General features: G+C 38.3%; 1 protein-coding gene across 6 annotated transcripts in view; it reads left to right on the forward strand.

Moving 5' to 3' along the window:
- The window catches only part of ECSIT (evolutionarily conserved signaling intermediate in Toll pathway, mitochondrial), a 95,402-nt gene that overhangs the window by 39,396 nt on the left and 40,729 nt on the right, over positions 1–15,277 (forward strand). For all 6 annotated transcript variants that reach the window (XM_090398583.1, XM_090398581.1, XM_090398584.1 and 3 more), the window contains exon 2: positions 76–166. The gene's annotated coding sequence lies outside the window, so the exon portion shown is untranslated. The remainder of the gene's footprint in view (positions 1–75; positions 167–15,277) is intronic.

Here is a 15,277-nt window from a genome sequence, read left to right on the forward strand (position 1 = left end):
AATAATACTACATATATATATGCTATAAAACTGTTACATACTGATAGTTTATTCATTTATTTTTACTTCTTTCAGCATGCTTTACAGTCTGTTGTAGATATGACCTGATGACTATTTTATGCACATTTATTGCTGGGACTACATTTCCAACTATATAAGACCAATGGTATTTAATTTTTCATTGAAATTTCATTAGTAAGTTTTAGTAAAAGTGATAAGGTGAAAGTGATAGTTTTAGTGAAAGTGATATATATATATATATATATATATATATATATATATATATATATATATATATATATATATATACACACACAAAAATTCTTCATAGTTATTAATTATTCTGTTTTTAAGAAAGTTTGTGCCTACCATCACATAAATTGTATACAATTCAGACTTTATTTCTTTTATTTATTTATTTTTTTTAATCTGAATCTGCCTGTAAGAGATTGCATACCTATACTACATTGCACCCGTTGACATGCTAAGGATTAAATAATCCAGAAACCTTGTTCTATAGAGTAAACATGAAACATTTTCAGGCTGCTGCAGTAAACAGGATGCAATTTCACACTGGGTGATTATATTCATGTATCTGCTTGCACAAACATCCAGGGCCATCGTCAGATTAGTTTGCCCCATGAGGCAAACAATTAAATATCGCCCCTGATGGATTATAAGACAAAAATATAAGAAAATCTCCAATTTCTATTTTGCTTTTATTACAAGAGAAACATTAATGCAAAATGATTACATGATAATAATATTAATTAAATGTTTGTTCTGCGGGGGATATCGCACAATAAAACTGTTTATAAGCTCTTCTAAATTTAAATTATAAGCGATGTCTGCCTCTACTGATGTAATTGCTAAACCAACCAATCTTTCTTGGGTCAGTGCTGTTTGCAAATAATTTTTAATCAGTTTAAGTTTGGAAAAACTTTCTGCACTTGCTACGTTAACAGTTATTGTTAGCGTAGCAACGGTGCCTACTGCAATATGGCTGAACGAGTTCCCTTATTAAGCCATACCATGAGGCAGACTGCCTCTATTCTACACCCTGTCAACAGTACTGCAAACAGAATCCCACTGCAGACATTATCCATTGTCTGCAGTGGGATTTTTTGGTTAGGGAGTGGTGATGGTATTCACTCAGCCAGAGAGCACCATGAAAGTTGATATGATGTTCTTGAGATCTCTAACTGCAGTTCTCATGAAAGTGAAAATAAAAATTAGAGTGAATTTGACTGTTAGAAAACCAAGGAGCATGTGGGTGGACTGTAGATTTTGGACATATCATGGATTTTATACGTTCTCTGGAAATGATTATCATTGTCTAAATTTTTAAAAAAATGAACAAATAATGAAAAAATTCTCTGATTTTCAGTGTCAGTTTTGGATTGTTGCTGAACCCACAGATTCTGCTTGGACTTTGAAAAGAGGGATTATGAAATTTTTGGATTCAAATAGATAATTTATACCCCCATCCCCTCATTATACCATCATCATCATCAACTCTTTCAGCATTTTTGCATTCTTGAATGGATTGATAGAATCCAGTAATATTATTTTCTGCCATTTGCCTACTAAAGGATTCTTTGGCATACTTATATTAATATATAAAAAGTATAATATGTATAAGCATGTGTTCATGAATTATCATCCTTGTTCCCAAGACTGGCTAACTTAACCTTTTGCTTGGAAAAGGCTTTTAAGTTCCTTCTGAAAAGAATTTGATTTGAATCGTGTTCTCTTTCCAGGAAAGTAATGTTTGTGAATTCACAAACATAGCCATAATAGTGTATTATTATGCTATATATGATAATTATAATACCAGCAATAATAAATGTAGTTTAATCCTTTATCCAAGTGTGAGCAAACAAAGTTTGCGCCTGAAAGGCCTGGCTCCCACTGAAGAGACCTCAATCAAGGTCGAAACTAGTCTAGGTAGTGGCCCTCCCCTTAATGCATAACATTATACATATCCGCAAGGACGTGTTTTGCATTATGGGAGATACTGAGATAGGAGTGTTGTGAGCTTGCTCCACCTTTGCAATGAGTTGCCCATTGTTGTATCACCTTACCCCAGTCCTGAAGATACTTTCAGGTGCAAACTTTGTTTGCTCACACTTGGATAAAGGATTAAACTAAATTTATTATAGTCTTACCAAGTGAAAAATAAACTTTCAATATAATACCAGCAGTAAGCTGTGTATTATTATTTTACCAGCTAATTAAATTATCTTAATTGAAAGATTAAATGTATTATAAAGAGTGCAAATTTTAACATATCCAGATAAATTGGAGGTATGCATGATTTCAGTATATATAGTACTGAGTTTAAAAAGAATCAAAACTGTGAATTATGAAAAAAAAAAAGTGAGAAAAAAAACAAAGAAAAAAAATAATTATACATGAAAAAGAAACGGACTCGCCTACTTCCTATATACGGGAATAAAAAGGCGTTAGCTGATTTTTTTTTTTTTTTTTTTTTTTTTTTTTTTTTTTTTTTTTTTTACATGACTAGTTAGTAGTGTGAACAACACATACTTTAAATACTTTAACAACGTTCTAAAGGAATTGTCATCGGATAGAAGAAAGTGCAAACTCTATTTCAAACTCCACTTAGTCAGTGCAATCATTCCATGCTAGAGGGGGGGGAGCAGTGATTAATATTATTGTTTATTTTTGAGCACAAACCCCCCCCCTCCCATTTACGTGATATTCCATCCACTTATTTCAATACAATATAGCATTAAAAATATTTGTAACTTCCATGTTTGTTTCAATTAAATTAAAGATGCCAAAACATTATATTCTTGTTTAATCCTTTATCCAAATTTAAGCAAACAAAGTTTGCACATAAAGTATCTTCATGACCAGGCTACTTGTATGTAGAGGCTAGTAGCTTCATATTAATTGCCTTAGTGTGTGTACTTTGCATTATGGGATACTAAGGCAAATACTGTGAAATCACTAGTCTCTATATTATTATTATTATTACAGTCATCCCTCGACTTACGTCCTTTCGAAGATACATCCGTGATCTCATAATGGAATAAATAACATTTTTGACTATGCTTTTGAACAAAAAGCAAGCGAGCGTAAAGTAAAAAGATTTTTATTTAGTAACAATGCAGTGGCAACAGTGCATTCAGCGGCAATCTCCTTTGGCAGTCAGCGCTTTGCTTCAACAGTTCCTCTGTTGATTTTGTGTTTGAAAAATACGTTATATGTGTATTTATTGTTAAATTGTCGTGACGACTCCTTCTGTCGTGTTCTAAATCTATCTAGTTTCAAGTCACTTTTATGAATAATACAACTAATTACGAAATGATCACCGATCCAAAAGTAGGGAAATTTATATTTATACTGCGCCACCCTATTCTTAGATTAGTCTATATAAATAGTAGGATCAGTTCTAAATTAAGTTAGCAGTCATCTCATTAGGCCGAATCATCTATTATCATTTTTACTTGGGGTTCCCGCAAGATTCGAATGTTTATGAACGGTGCAATAATAAGGAATTCAGGCAAACACAATATTTAGATCAACAAAATAAAACATTTAATATATGATATGGTTAACAAATACAAGAACTCTATTTTAAAATGGAACTATACAAATAACTTAACACATCTTCCTAAATCAGTATGCCAACTCAATGTTCTAACCTTCATATACAATTCTCAGTCTCAAAAACACAAATCTTCTTATCTCAAGTTAATATTAAAATTTCACATTTATTCAGTCTTCACAAATCTATCAGCTCAATGTTTATATTCACAGCAGGCAATAAACCACGTAAGCAATATTCCAAGTAAATATATTCCGGTCCTTGAACATCGGAAGTATATCACAATTAATGCTAAAATAGACAAACTTATACAACTACTCTTACCGGACAAATTCTTCAATACATCAAATTATTGGGAGAGCACTTATGAATTAACTTAATTAACGTTAGCGGAACACACACAATAAAAATCTCCACAGTTTTAACTGTGCTACTATTAGTCGCACTTCACTAATCGAAACATCAGTGATTAAGTACTGATATCTTCTCTTGTTCACTTTTCTCCAAGTAATCAATATAACCTTTTCCTAGGGCAACACATAATTAAATTTGTAATCCAGATTAACTGGAACTAATCAGAATTTTCGCATTGACTGTCCAGTTTCCTTTTTATCTGATCACGGCATCAACCTTTCTTCATAACAACAGCTGACTTCGCTTATAATATTAAACTTTATGTTTCACTACTTATAGGTTCATTTCCGAACACTATACTCATAAATTTCTGCCCTGAGGATTTTATAATCTTGGTTCCGCAAAACTCTCTCCTCCCTCACTTAATAATAATTCCTCTCTTCCTTCCCTGTCTTATCTATGGCCTTCCTTCTCTTTTTGTTTCTCTCTATGACCTTTCTTCTCCTTTACCGTTCTATCTATCACCTTCACTCCCACCTTACGTTCGAACGCCACGCTCTCTTCACTCGTGGTTGTTTACGCGTGCGTCTCCATGACAATCGACTAAGCGTAAACATTTCGCTAATGTAATGTATGCTCTTTTACTACTACATGAGTGATTACATAACATTAGATATTTCACAAATAAGAACCATATAATATTTAAGCTACTTCTTCAACTTTTTGATTACGTATACAGTTAAATATAAAATAACACTTTACGTTACATCACATATTTTTAGTTATACAAAATTCCAAACATATTATTATTTTATAAACTAATAATAGGTTAGGTTTTGAACAAATATTCAATTAGTAATTCCTAATTAAGGAATAATAAATAATTTTATATAAGTCATGATTAATATTTAATAAGCAATGTTAAATGTGAATGAAAAAAAATAAATTACATAACATAGCTTCATTCACAATTTAACAAAATATTTCATGGTATTTTGTGCAACACGGCCCTACATGCCCAATCAAAAAACCTAGTGAAGAACCACAGAAAAAGAGCTCAGCAATTGATCTTAAAACGAAGTTGCAAGTTCAACAATAGTGACAAAGCAACGACAAGGTCCTATCACTGATTGGAAAAGTTACTTTCATCATGCATAGAGGACCTGAACCAAAAGCGCATACCTCTTAGCACTATGACCAGTGGTGGTTTGTGGCTTGAAATCATGCCACAAACTTTCAAAATACACATACACACTGTAAGTACAGTGTATACGTGTTTGGATAAAATATCAAAATTATGGTAAAAATTAAACATGAAAAAATACTGTTTATTATCGATAAAATTATACAGTTTAGTATAATTCAAAATTACTTAAAAATAAAATTCATTCTTCTTGTTTTGTTTCAAGCGAAAAGGTCAATAACTTTTTCCTTGATGTTTGTGTGATTGTTGAAGAATCTTTTCTCCGTTGAAATCATTGCAAGTGCATTTAACCTATCCTGATTCATAGTGCTCCTTAGAAATGTTTTTTTTCTACAAAAATTTTTAAGTTTTTGTAGTTCACTAACAGTCACTACTGTTACAGAACTTATTTCTTGAGGTTGCATTTCTGAGGTCATAATTGTCAACCCCAATAATGTTCTAAAATAAAAACTATAACAAATGTTATGTCTTTAATTGTAACGTCCAAATATTTAAAGAGACGGAGTAAACACCATGAGCACTACGAACACTCTTCTACTGGATACAAACTGCATATAAACAACACTGGAACTGCGCAACAGACATTGGTGCATTATGCTAATAGCTTGCATCTCACTATGACATGCATATGCTTGTGCGTGTAGCAATATGGCACTGTGGTAAACACAGTGCTGCTAGTGTCCTTCCCCCTTTCTAAGTGCTACAAGATGGATTTTTATTATTTTATTTTTTTTACAAAATAAGAGAATTGTATAGGATTGTTGATGATAAAATTAAATATTACAAGAAAATAAGAATAAATTAATAAATATATTTATATATCGAGAAAAATTGGTGGTGCTGCAGCTGCAGTACCTATGCACGAGCCACCCCTGACTATGACCATAACCGCTAAGGCACTAAGGCTCTTCAACATGTTGAAGGAGAAAGCAGGGCCCGATTACGACTACGAATTCAACGCTTCTTCCAGTTGCTTCATGAGATTCAAGCAGCGTTTTGCACTGCATAATGTGAAAATATATGGTGAATCTGCAAGTTCTGATAGAAGGCTGCCAAGGAGTTTGTGGAGAAATTGGATAAAATTATTACGGAGGAAAATTATTTGCCACAGCAAATATTTAATATAGATGAGCCCTCCTTGTTTTGGAAAAAATATGCCCGAACGGACAATTCATCCACAAAAAGCTAAAATCTATGCCTGGTTTCAAAGCTATTAAAGACTGTGCCATGATTCTGTTAGGAATTGCACTTACGATTCAGTGCAAAATAAACTTTCAACATTCTGTTAGGGAGTAATGTGGAAGGATATAAACTGAAACCATTTGTGATATGGCACAGTGAGAATCCACGAGCCTTCAAAAACATTAGGAAGCATACTCCTCCAGTTCATTAGTAGAGATATAAGAAGTCGTGGATGACTCAAAAATTATTTGCAGATGCCTTAATCAACTATTATACGAGTGAAATGGAAAACTATGGTGTGAAGGAAAATGTAGAATTTAAAATTTTATTAATTCTAGATAATGCTCCAGGTCATCCGTCTTATATCTTCACCAAGTTCAAGGTCATGTTTTTTTCCTCCAAACACTACTTCATTGATCCAACCGATAAATCAGGGAGTTCTAGTAGTGTTTAAGGTTTATTATATATGGAGAACTTTTTCACAAGCCATTTCTGCTAATGAAGGAAACGACCAGACTCTCATGTAATTCTGGAAAGCATTCAATATTTATCATGATATTAAAAATATTGCTGTGGCTTAGGATGAAGTGACCTCTCAATGTATGAGTGGCATATGGAAAAAGACATTAAAAAAAGGTTGTGCATGACTTTGGAAGTTTTTAAAAAACTGAAGACCTCTGTAAATTGAGTGAAGAAATAGTGGGCCTAGCAAACAACCTGAATCTTGAAGTGAATGATGGTGACATAGTTCAACTCATAGGAAGTGCTCCTGAATAGCTGACCAACGAAGAATTTGTCAAACCAACGAAGATTGTTCTTCAACACATATTTTGAAAAAATATGTGTTGAAGAACAATCCCGTCCATGTCATTAAATATTTTTATTTCCATTAAGATACCACAAAGTTAAATTTAAAAGTTATAATTTTTAAAATAAATATCACTGTGTTATTTTACTTTGTTTGGTTTGAAATATAATTGTGCACTCAAGAAACTGCAAGAATATCTCAGGTTTACAGAATAAAATACATGCTAAGAAAATAGTTCAGTATTAATCATGTTGAAGTTTCTGGAAAACAGAAAACTATATAGACATTGGAATGCAAATAAATAATTTACTAGCTAAAATTAATTATTTACAGGTGATATTTTGCTAGCTTAAGCTAGCATTATCAGAGGCACTTTAACACTACATGCTCAGTGAAGACATGAACTAAAATGACCTGGATAACAAGGGCAGTCACGTGCATGTAGGGTGACAGTGGCACTCTTCGTGGAGATTCCTTGTTAATGCTGATGGATAGATTGGACAGTGTGCCAAAATCTGTTTACAATTATATCATCCATTCTGTTACAGTTAACCAAGTTCTGTAGAACTTGTGCTGCTTCCAGGAACAGTCTCTCCAATTTAAACTGAGATTTGTAAAGTAGCTTGGCTTTCTTCCATCTTACTGAAGTGGTCTATCTCTAAGGCATGTTCAGATATTCTGCTTTTTGGCTCTTCATTCCAGATGTATTTTTTATGTTCTTTTTTTTCTGACCAAAGTAGTAGTTTGTCCTTTCTATCAGAAAGACAGGGCAGAGAATGCTGTAAACACATGGGAAGGAGAGAGAGCCTAGATGATTCTTGATTGTTTTTAGGAAGGTAGAGATTTTGTTTAGAAGTTTATCTACAGTTCAGATTCTGTGTTGTTTGGCGGGGGGGTGTGGTGGTAGTTAATCTGTTGTACCTTTGATGTAGGGTAAAGATATAGTGTATGTATAGGTCTGGTTTGGGGAGATTGGAGGTGAAGATTTGTTCTCTTTAAGGAGCTTGGCAAGTTTTTGTATCCATTTTGTTGGAATGATGTGAGTAGAGCCTTTTCCAGATGCAGTGCTGGTCCTGAGCGTAGTTTTCAAAATTCCAAGTTTCTGGGCGGAATGAGTCCCTGACTCCCTGGAGGTCTCTCTTAATAATGGTGATGGTGTGAAGTGCCATGTAGGTATCTTCCTTTGTGTGTGTGTGTGTGGAAACACACACAGGTGTGGGCTTACAGTAAACTAAACATATGAGAGACCCATCCATCTGCCTTGTAACTAAAGTATCCAAGAAGGCAAGAGCTTCTTTTTCTTGAAATGTAAAAAAAAAAAAAAAAAAAGAAGTTAGACAGAGCATGTGGACATTGTGGCAAAATGGCAAAGACATCGTCTATATACTTCAACCATTCTCTGGGCTTCACAGGGGAGGACGAATTATTATTATTATTATTTGACAGGGAGTCAAAGGACTCATCGAGGGAGGGCTCTACAACTTCGTCTCCACCATTCAATCACCAACTGACCTCAACTACATAAATGCCATCTACCTCCGACCACCACTGGCGTTTCCACAGACAATTACAAACGTCCATGCCCACGGTGGGATTTGAACCTGCAGCCTTTTGGCTGGAGAGCGGGTATGCTATCCACTTGGCCAACCAGGCTGGCTAAATTAATTAATAAAATTAAATACACTTAATAAAATTAAGTGCACTTGCTATGTGCCTTCAATTTGTTTAAAGAGCTGACTATTCCAGCCAAAATATCCTGATTTAAGAAGGTGCTTAAAGAGTTTGCAAATGTAAGGAGATCAATTTGAAGAGTGAAATGGAAAATTTGTAATGATGAGCAATGTCTGTGAAGATTTTACAGATGTTTTGAAGAACTTACATACAGAAATGATCTGATAAACAAGCTATACTTTGCAAGGAAGAGTGTGGGTTTAATAAAGATAGGTCATGTCTGAGCATTTTCTCATATTTTTTCATGTTACAGCTGAGTTAGATGAAGGGAATGGATACACTATGATAGTATATTCATTTGCTAAAACATTTGATAGGATATCACATGAAAGGCTGCATAAACTAGAGAATATGGAATTGGAATATAAAATTCTATTGGTTTGGATAAGTGGATAGCTGATGGGATAGGTATCAAAGAGTGGTATACAGGGGAGGGGGGAATGAATCTGCCAGGTTATAGTGCCAGTGGTGTGCCAAGGATTGTCAGTAGGGTATATGCCACCCTTAAATTCAAGAAAATATGTTTAAAAAAAGTGCTTTTTTTAAGTTGAGATACAATTATTATTATTATTATTGCATCCCACATGGAGGGTGCAACGTATTTAATATACAGAATCTTAAATTCCTTAACAATCCTTGCATTAACATATTCTGGTAATGTGTTCCATTCACTTATAATTCTCCATGTAAAAAATCTACTCCTCACATCCCTCTTCACCGCACTTGCATAACTTCCAGGGATGGCCTGTGGTTCTTCCCCTCTCACCTTCTACTCTTTTTATATAATCCCCTCTGAGTCCCCCACCCCCCCCCCCCCCCACCCCCCCCCCCCCCCACCCCCCCCCCCCCCCACCCCCCCCCCCCCCCACCCCCCCCCCCCCCCACCCCCCCCCCCCCCCACCCCCCCCCCCCCCCACCCCCCCCCCCCCCCACCCCCCCCCCCCCCCACCCCCCCCCCCCCCCACCCCCCCCCCCCCCCACCCCCCCCCCCCCCCACCCCCCCCCCCCCCCACCCCCCCCCCCCCCCACCCCCCCCCCCCCCCACCCCCCCCCCCCCCCACCCCCCCCCCCCCCCACCCCCCCCCCCCCCCACCCCCCCCCCCCCCCACCCCCCCCCCCCCCCACCCCCCCCCCCCCCCACCCCCCCCCCCCCCCACCCCCCCCCCCCCCCACCCCCCCCCCCCCCCACCCCCCCCCCCCCCCACCCCCCCCCCCCCCCACCCCCCCCCCCCCCCACCCCCCCCCCCCCCCACCCCCCCCCCCCCCCACCCCCCCCCCCCCCCACCCCCCCCCCCCCACATCAGAACAAAATGCAATGAGATGATATTTTTAAATAGGTTTCAGAAAATCCATATGAATTTAAAGTAGCAATTATAGTAGCTGGTAATTAGTTTACGGAATTAACAACGCATATAAAGTATATTAATTAAAGGTAACTTTAATGAATAACTTCTATATTTCGGCGATGTCACATTGCCATCTTCAGGAACATAAACATATGATATGTGCACTCAGGAACTAACACAAAGCAAATGAGGAAGAAAGCAAGAAACTAATATTGTTCCTAAAGTCCTAATGGTGCCCTCTTGTGGGCTAATTTGGTAGTCTTGGCAGTTGGGCTGAAGTTCTCATAATGAAAGTCTCCCAAATTTGGGGCAGTTTCATGCACCCAAATTTGTTGAGGTTAGGAACGTTTTTTAGAGCTGCTGAAGATTCTTTGAATAATCTTTCGTATTTAAACTTGCTGCGATGAATTATTTTTGTTTTCTTCCAACGAATTTTATGGTGGGTATCTAAGGCATGGTCTGCCAGCCCAGAGCGGCTGTACTGGTGAAACCGGATGTAGTCTTGGTGTTCTGAAATCCTGATATTTGTTGTTCTGCCTGTTTGGCCAAAGTAGGACAATTTGCAGCTGCAAGGGACCTGGTATACACCAGGTAGGTCTAGGGGAAGTGGTTGGTCTTTGGTAGAGCGGATAAGGGATGCCAACTTTTTATATGGTCTGTAACAGGAAGTAAGGTCATATTTTTTTGAGGATATTGGTTATTTTCTCAGAGGTGCCCTGGATGTAGGGGATGGCGATAGACTTGGTGTAATCTTTATTGTGGAGGGGGGGAGGTGGGTTGTGGTTTACAGGTTTTAGTATTTTTTGGATTTTTTTTGGGGTTATAGCCATTGGTTAAGAAAGTGTTGAGGATGTGGTTTAGTTCATTAGTCAGGGCCTTGTCATCTGAGCAGATTAATTTTGCCCTGTTATATAGTGTTTTTATCACCCCATATTGTTGTGAGGGGGGGGGGATTGCTGGTGAATGTATCTGCCAGTGTGGGTGGGTTTTCTGTAAACAGAGAAAACCAAAGATCCATCAAGCTGGCGGGTGATTAAAGTGTCTAGGAAGGGGAGGGTGTTGTTTTCCTCTTTTTCTAAGGTGAACTGGACTCTGGGGTGTTGGTTGTTTAAGTGTGTTAGGAAGGAGTGGAGTGTATCTGAGCCATGTGGCTAAATAGCAAACACATAATCCACATAACGAAGCCAAATAGTGGGTTTTTGTGGGGCGGAGTTTAAGGCATTCTCTTCAAATGTCTCCATAAAGAAATTGGCCAAGGGTGGGGAAAGTGGTGAACCCATGGCTGTCCCCTCTATCTGTTTGTAGAACTTTCCTTGCCAAACAAAATAGCCTGAGTTCATTGTGAACTGAAATAGGGCTGAGATATAGGGAGGAAATTTGGCTTGGATGAGCTCAAGGGTTTCTTTGAGTGGGACATTAGTGAATAGGGAGGAGACGTCAAAACTGACCATTATGTCAGTGTGTTGGAGTGTGAGGTTTTCTATACTGGCTTTAAAGTGGGCTGAGTTTTTTTATGTGTGATGGTGTGTTGCCAGTGTAGTGTGTGAGCGTTTTGGCTAAATGTTTGGCTAATTTATATGTGGGGGAATCAATGCCATCCACTATGGGATGCAATGGCACATTTTGTTTATGTATTTTTGGGAGTCCATATAATCGGGTGGGTCTAGAGTTATAAGGTTTAAGTTTGTTGGTGACTTCCACAGGCCAAGAAGTGACTTTCTTAAGGAGTCTGTGGATAGTTCTAATCTGAGAGCTGGTCGGATTATATTCAATGGGGAGGTAAGTAGTACGGTCTAGTACTAAAGAATTTAGCTTACCTTTGTAGTCTTTTTGATTGAGTACCACAGTGGCACTTCCCTTATCAGCTTTGGTGATTACTATTTTTTTTGTTGTTTTGCAATTCTTGTAGGGCTGTATGTTGGATTTTGGAGGTTTGGCTTTAGTGAGAACACCGACTACATCCAGTCTTACGTTGTTGGCGATATGATTAGGCAGGTTGCGAATTCCACGCTCTATTTGGATCATGATTTCTTCAGCAGGTATCCTTTTAGGAGCTAGGGCGAAATTGTGACCACGTGAAAGTGCGGTGAGTGCTTCAGGCTTTAAAACTGCCGACGAGAAGTTGACTACAGTGTTGAGTGGTGGCTGGGGTATGGAAGTAGAAGTCTTTGTCAGGTTTTCGTATTTTTTCACGTGTCGACTACGTATTTTTTCGAATTCCTTTCTTGCCGATGTGCATGAGATGTCATGAAGTATAGACCATAGATTAAGGCCGAGTGTATTCGAAAGCTCTTCCTCTAGTGCCCGTAAGGTTTTGTTTTCATCGGCAAGGAGAACGCGCATCGCGGTAATTTGTTCTCTTAACAGGGCTAAGCTAGTGCGGTTATAAATGCGTAGAGCTTTCTTGGAAGTAAAACGGTGCTTCAATTTGACACAATTAGGGATCACTTTGTTATCCCGGCAGTGTTTTAGTGAACTTCCTAAAACGCTGTCGGGATAACAAAGTAAACACTCGGCCTTGATCGTTTAGGAAGTCACTTCCTAAAACGCTGCCGGGATAACAAAGTGATCCCTAAGTGTGTCAAATTGAAGCACCGTTTTACTTCCGAGAAAGCTCTACGCATTTATAACCGCACTAGCTTCGCCCTGTTAAGAGAACAAATTACCGCGACGCGCGTTCTCCTTGCCGATGAAAACAAAACCTTACGGGCACTAGAGGAAGAGCTTTCGAATACATTCGGCCTTGATCTATGGTCTATACTTCATGACATCTCATGCACATTGGCAAGAAAGGAATTTGAAAAAATACGTAGTCGACACGTGAAAAAATACGAAAACCTGACAAAGACTTCTACTTCCATACCCCAGCCACCACTCAACACTGTAGTCAACCTCTCGTCGGCAGTTTTAAAGCCTGAAGCACTCACCGCACTTTCACGTGGTCACAGTTTCACCCTAGCTCCTAAAAGGATACCTGCTGAAGAAATCATGATCCAAATAGAGCGTGGAATTCGCAACCTGCCTAACCATATCGCCAACAGCGTAAGACTGGATGTAGTCGGTGTTCTCACTAAAGCCAAACTTCCAAAATCCAACTTATCCAAAAACGAATATACAGCCCTACAAGAATTGAAAAACAACAAAAAAAATAGTAATCACCAAAGCTGATAAGGGAAGTGCCACTGTGGTACTCAATCAAAAAGACTACAAAGGTAAGCTAAATTCTTTAGTACTAGACCATACTACTTACCTCCCCATTGAATATAATCTGACCAGCTCTCAGATTAGAACTATTTCCACAGACTCCTTAAGAAAGTCACTTCTTGGCCTGTGGAAGTCACCAACAAACTTAAACCTTATAACTCTAGACCCACCCGATTATATGGACTCCCAAAAATACATAAACAAAATGTGCCATTGCATCCCATAGTGGATGGCATTGATTCCCCCACATATAAATTAGCCAAACATTTAGCCAAAACACTCACACACTACACTGGCAACACACCATCACACATAAAAAAAACACAGCCCACTTTAAAGCCAGTATAGAAAACCTCACACTCCAACACACTGACATAATGGTCAGTTTGACGTCTCCTCCCTATTCACTAATGTCCCACTCAAAGAAACCCTTGAGCTCATCCAAGCCCAAGTTTCCTCCCGATATCTCAGCCCTATTTCAGTTCACAATGAACTCAGGCTATTTCGTTTGGCAAGGAAAGTTCTACAAACAGATAGAGGGGACAGCCATGGGTTCACCACTTTCCCCACCCTTGGCCAATTTCTTTATGGAGACATTTGAAGAGAAAGCCTTAAACTCCGCCCCACAAAAACCCACTATTTGGCTTCGTTATGTGGATTATGTGTTTGCTATTTAGCCACATGGCTCAGACACACTCCACTCCTTCCTAACAGACTTAAACAACCAACACCCCAGAGTCCAGTTCACCTTAGAAAAAGAGGAAAACAACACCCTCCCCTTTCTAGACACTTTAATCACCCGCCAGCTTGATGGATCTTTGGTTTTCTCTGTTTACAGAAAACCCACCCACACTGGCAGATACATTCAGCAGCAATCCCCCCCCCCTCACAACAATATGGGGTGATAAAAACACTATATAACAGGGCAAAATTAATCTGCTCAGATGACAAGGCCCTGACTAATGAACTAAACCACATCGTCAACATTTTCTTAGCCAATGGCTATAACCCCAAAAAAATCCAAATAATGCTAAAACCTGTAAACCACAACCACCTCCCCCCCTCCACAATAAAGATTACACCAAGTCTATCACCATCCCCTACATCCAGGGCACCTCTGAGAAAATAACCAATATCCTCAAAAAATATGACCTTACTTCCTGTTACAGACCATATAAAAAGTTGGCATCCCTTATCCACTCTACCAAAGACCAACCACTTCCCCTAGGCCTACCTGGTGTATACCAGGTCCCTTGCAGCTGCAAATTGTCCTACTTTGGCCAAACAGGCAGAACAACAAATATCAGGATTTCAGAACACCAAGACTACATCCGGTTTCACCAGTACAGCCGCTCTGGGCTGGCAGACCATGCCTTAGATACCTACCATAAAATTCGTTGGAAGAAAACAAAAATAATTCATTGCAACAAGTTTAAATACGAAAGATTATTCAAAGAATCTTCAGCAGCTCTAAAAAACGTTCCTAACCTCAACAAATTTGGGTGCATGAAACTGCCCCAAATTTGGGAAACTTTCATTATGAGAACTTCAGCCCAACTGCCAAGACTACCAAATTAGCCCACAAGAGGGCACCATTAGGACTTTAGGAACAATATTAGTTTCTTGCTTTCTTCCTCATTTGCTTTGTGTTAGTTCCTGAGTGCACATATCATATCTTTATGTTCCTGAAGATGGCAATGTGACATTGCCAAAATATAGAAGTTATTCATTAAAGTTACCTTTAATTAATATACTTTATATGCGTTGTTAATTCCGTAGACTAATTACCAGTTATGTCTAACCAACGTATAAGTCTTACTACTAGAATTATAGTAGCATGTATACATTCCGCAATGGTATTTTCTAGTTCT

This window comes from Typopeltis vanoorti, chromosome 9 (assembly GCF_054136105.1).
Source record: "Typopeltis vanoorti isolate ZY-2024b chromosome 9, IOZ_Tvanoo_1.0, whole genome shotgun sequence".
Classification (NCBI taxonomy): Eukaryota; Metazoa; Arthropoda; class Arachnida; order Uropygi; family Thelyphonidae; genus Typopeltis; species Typopeltis vanoorti.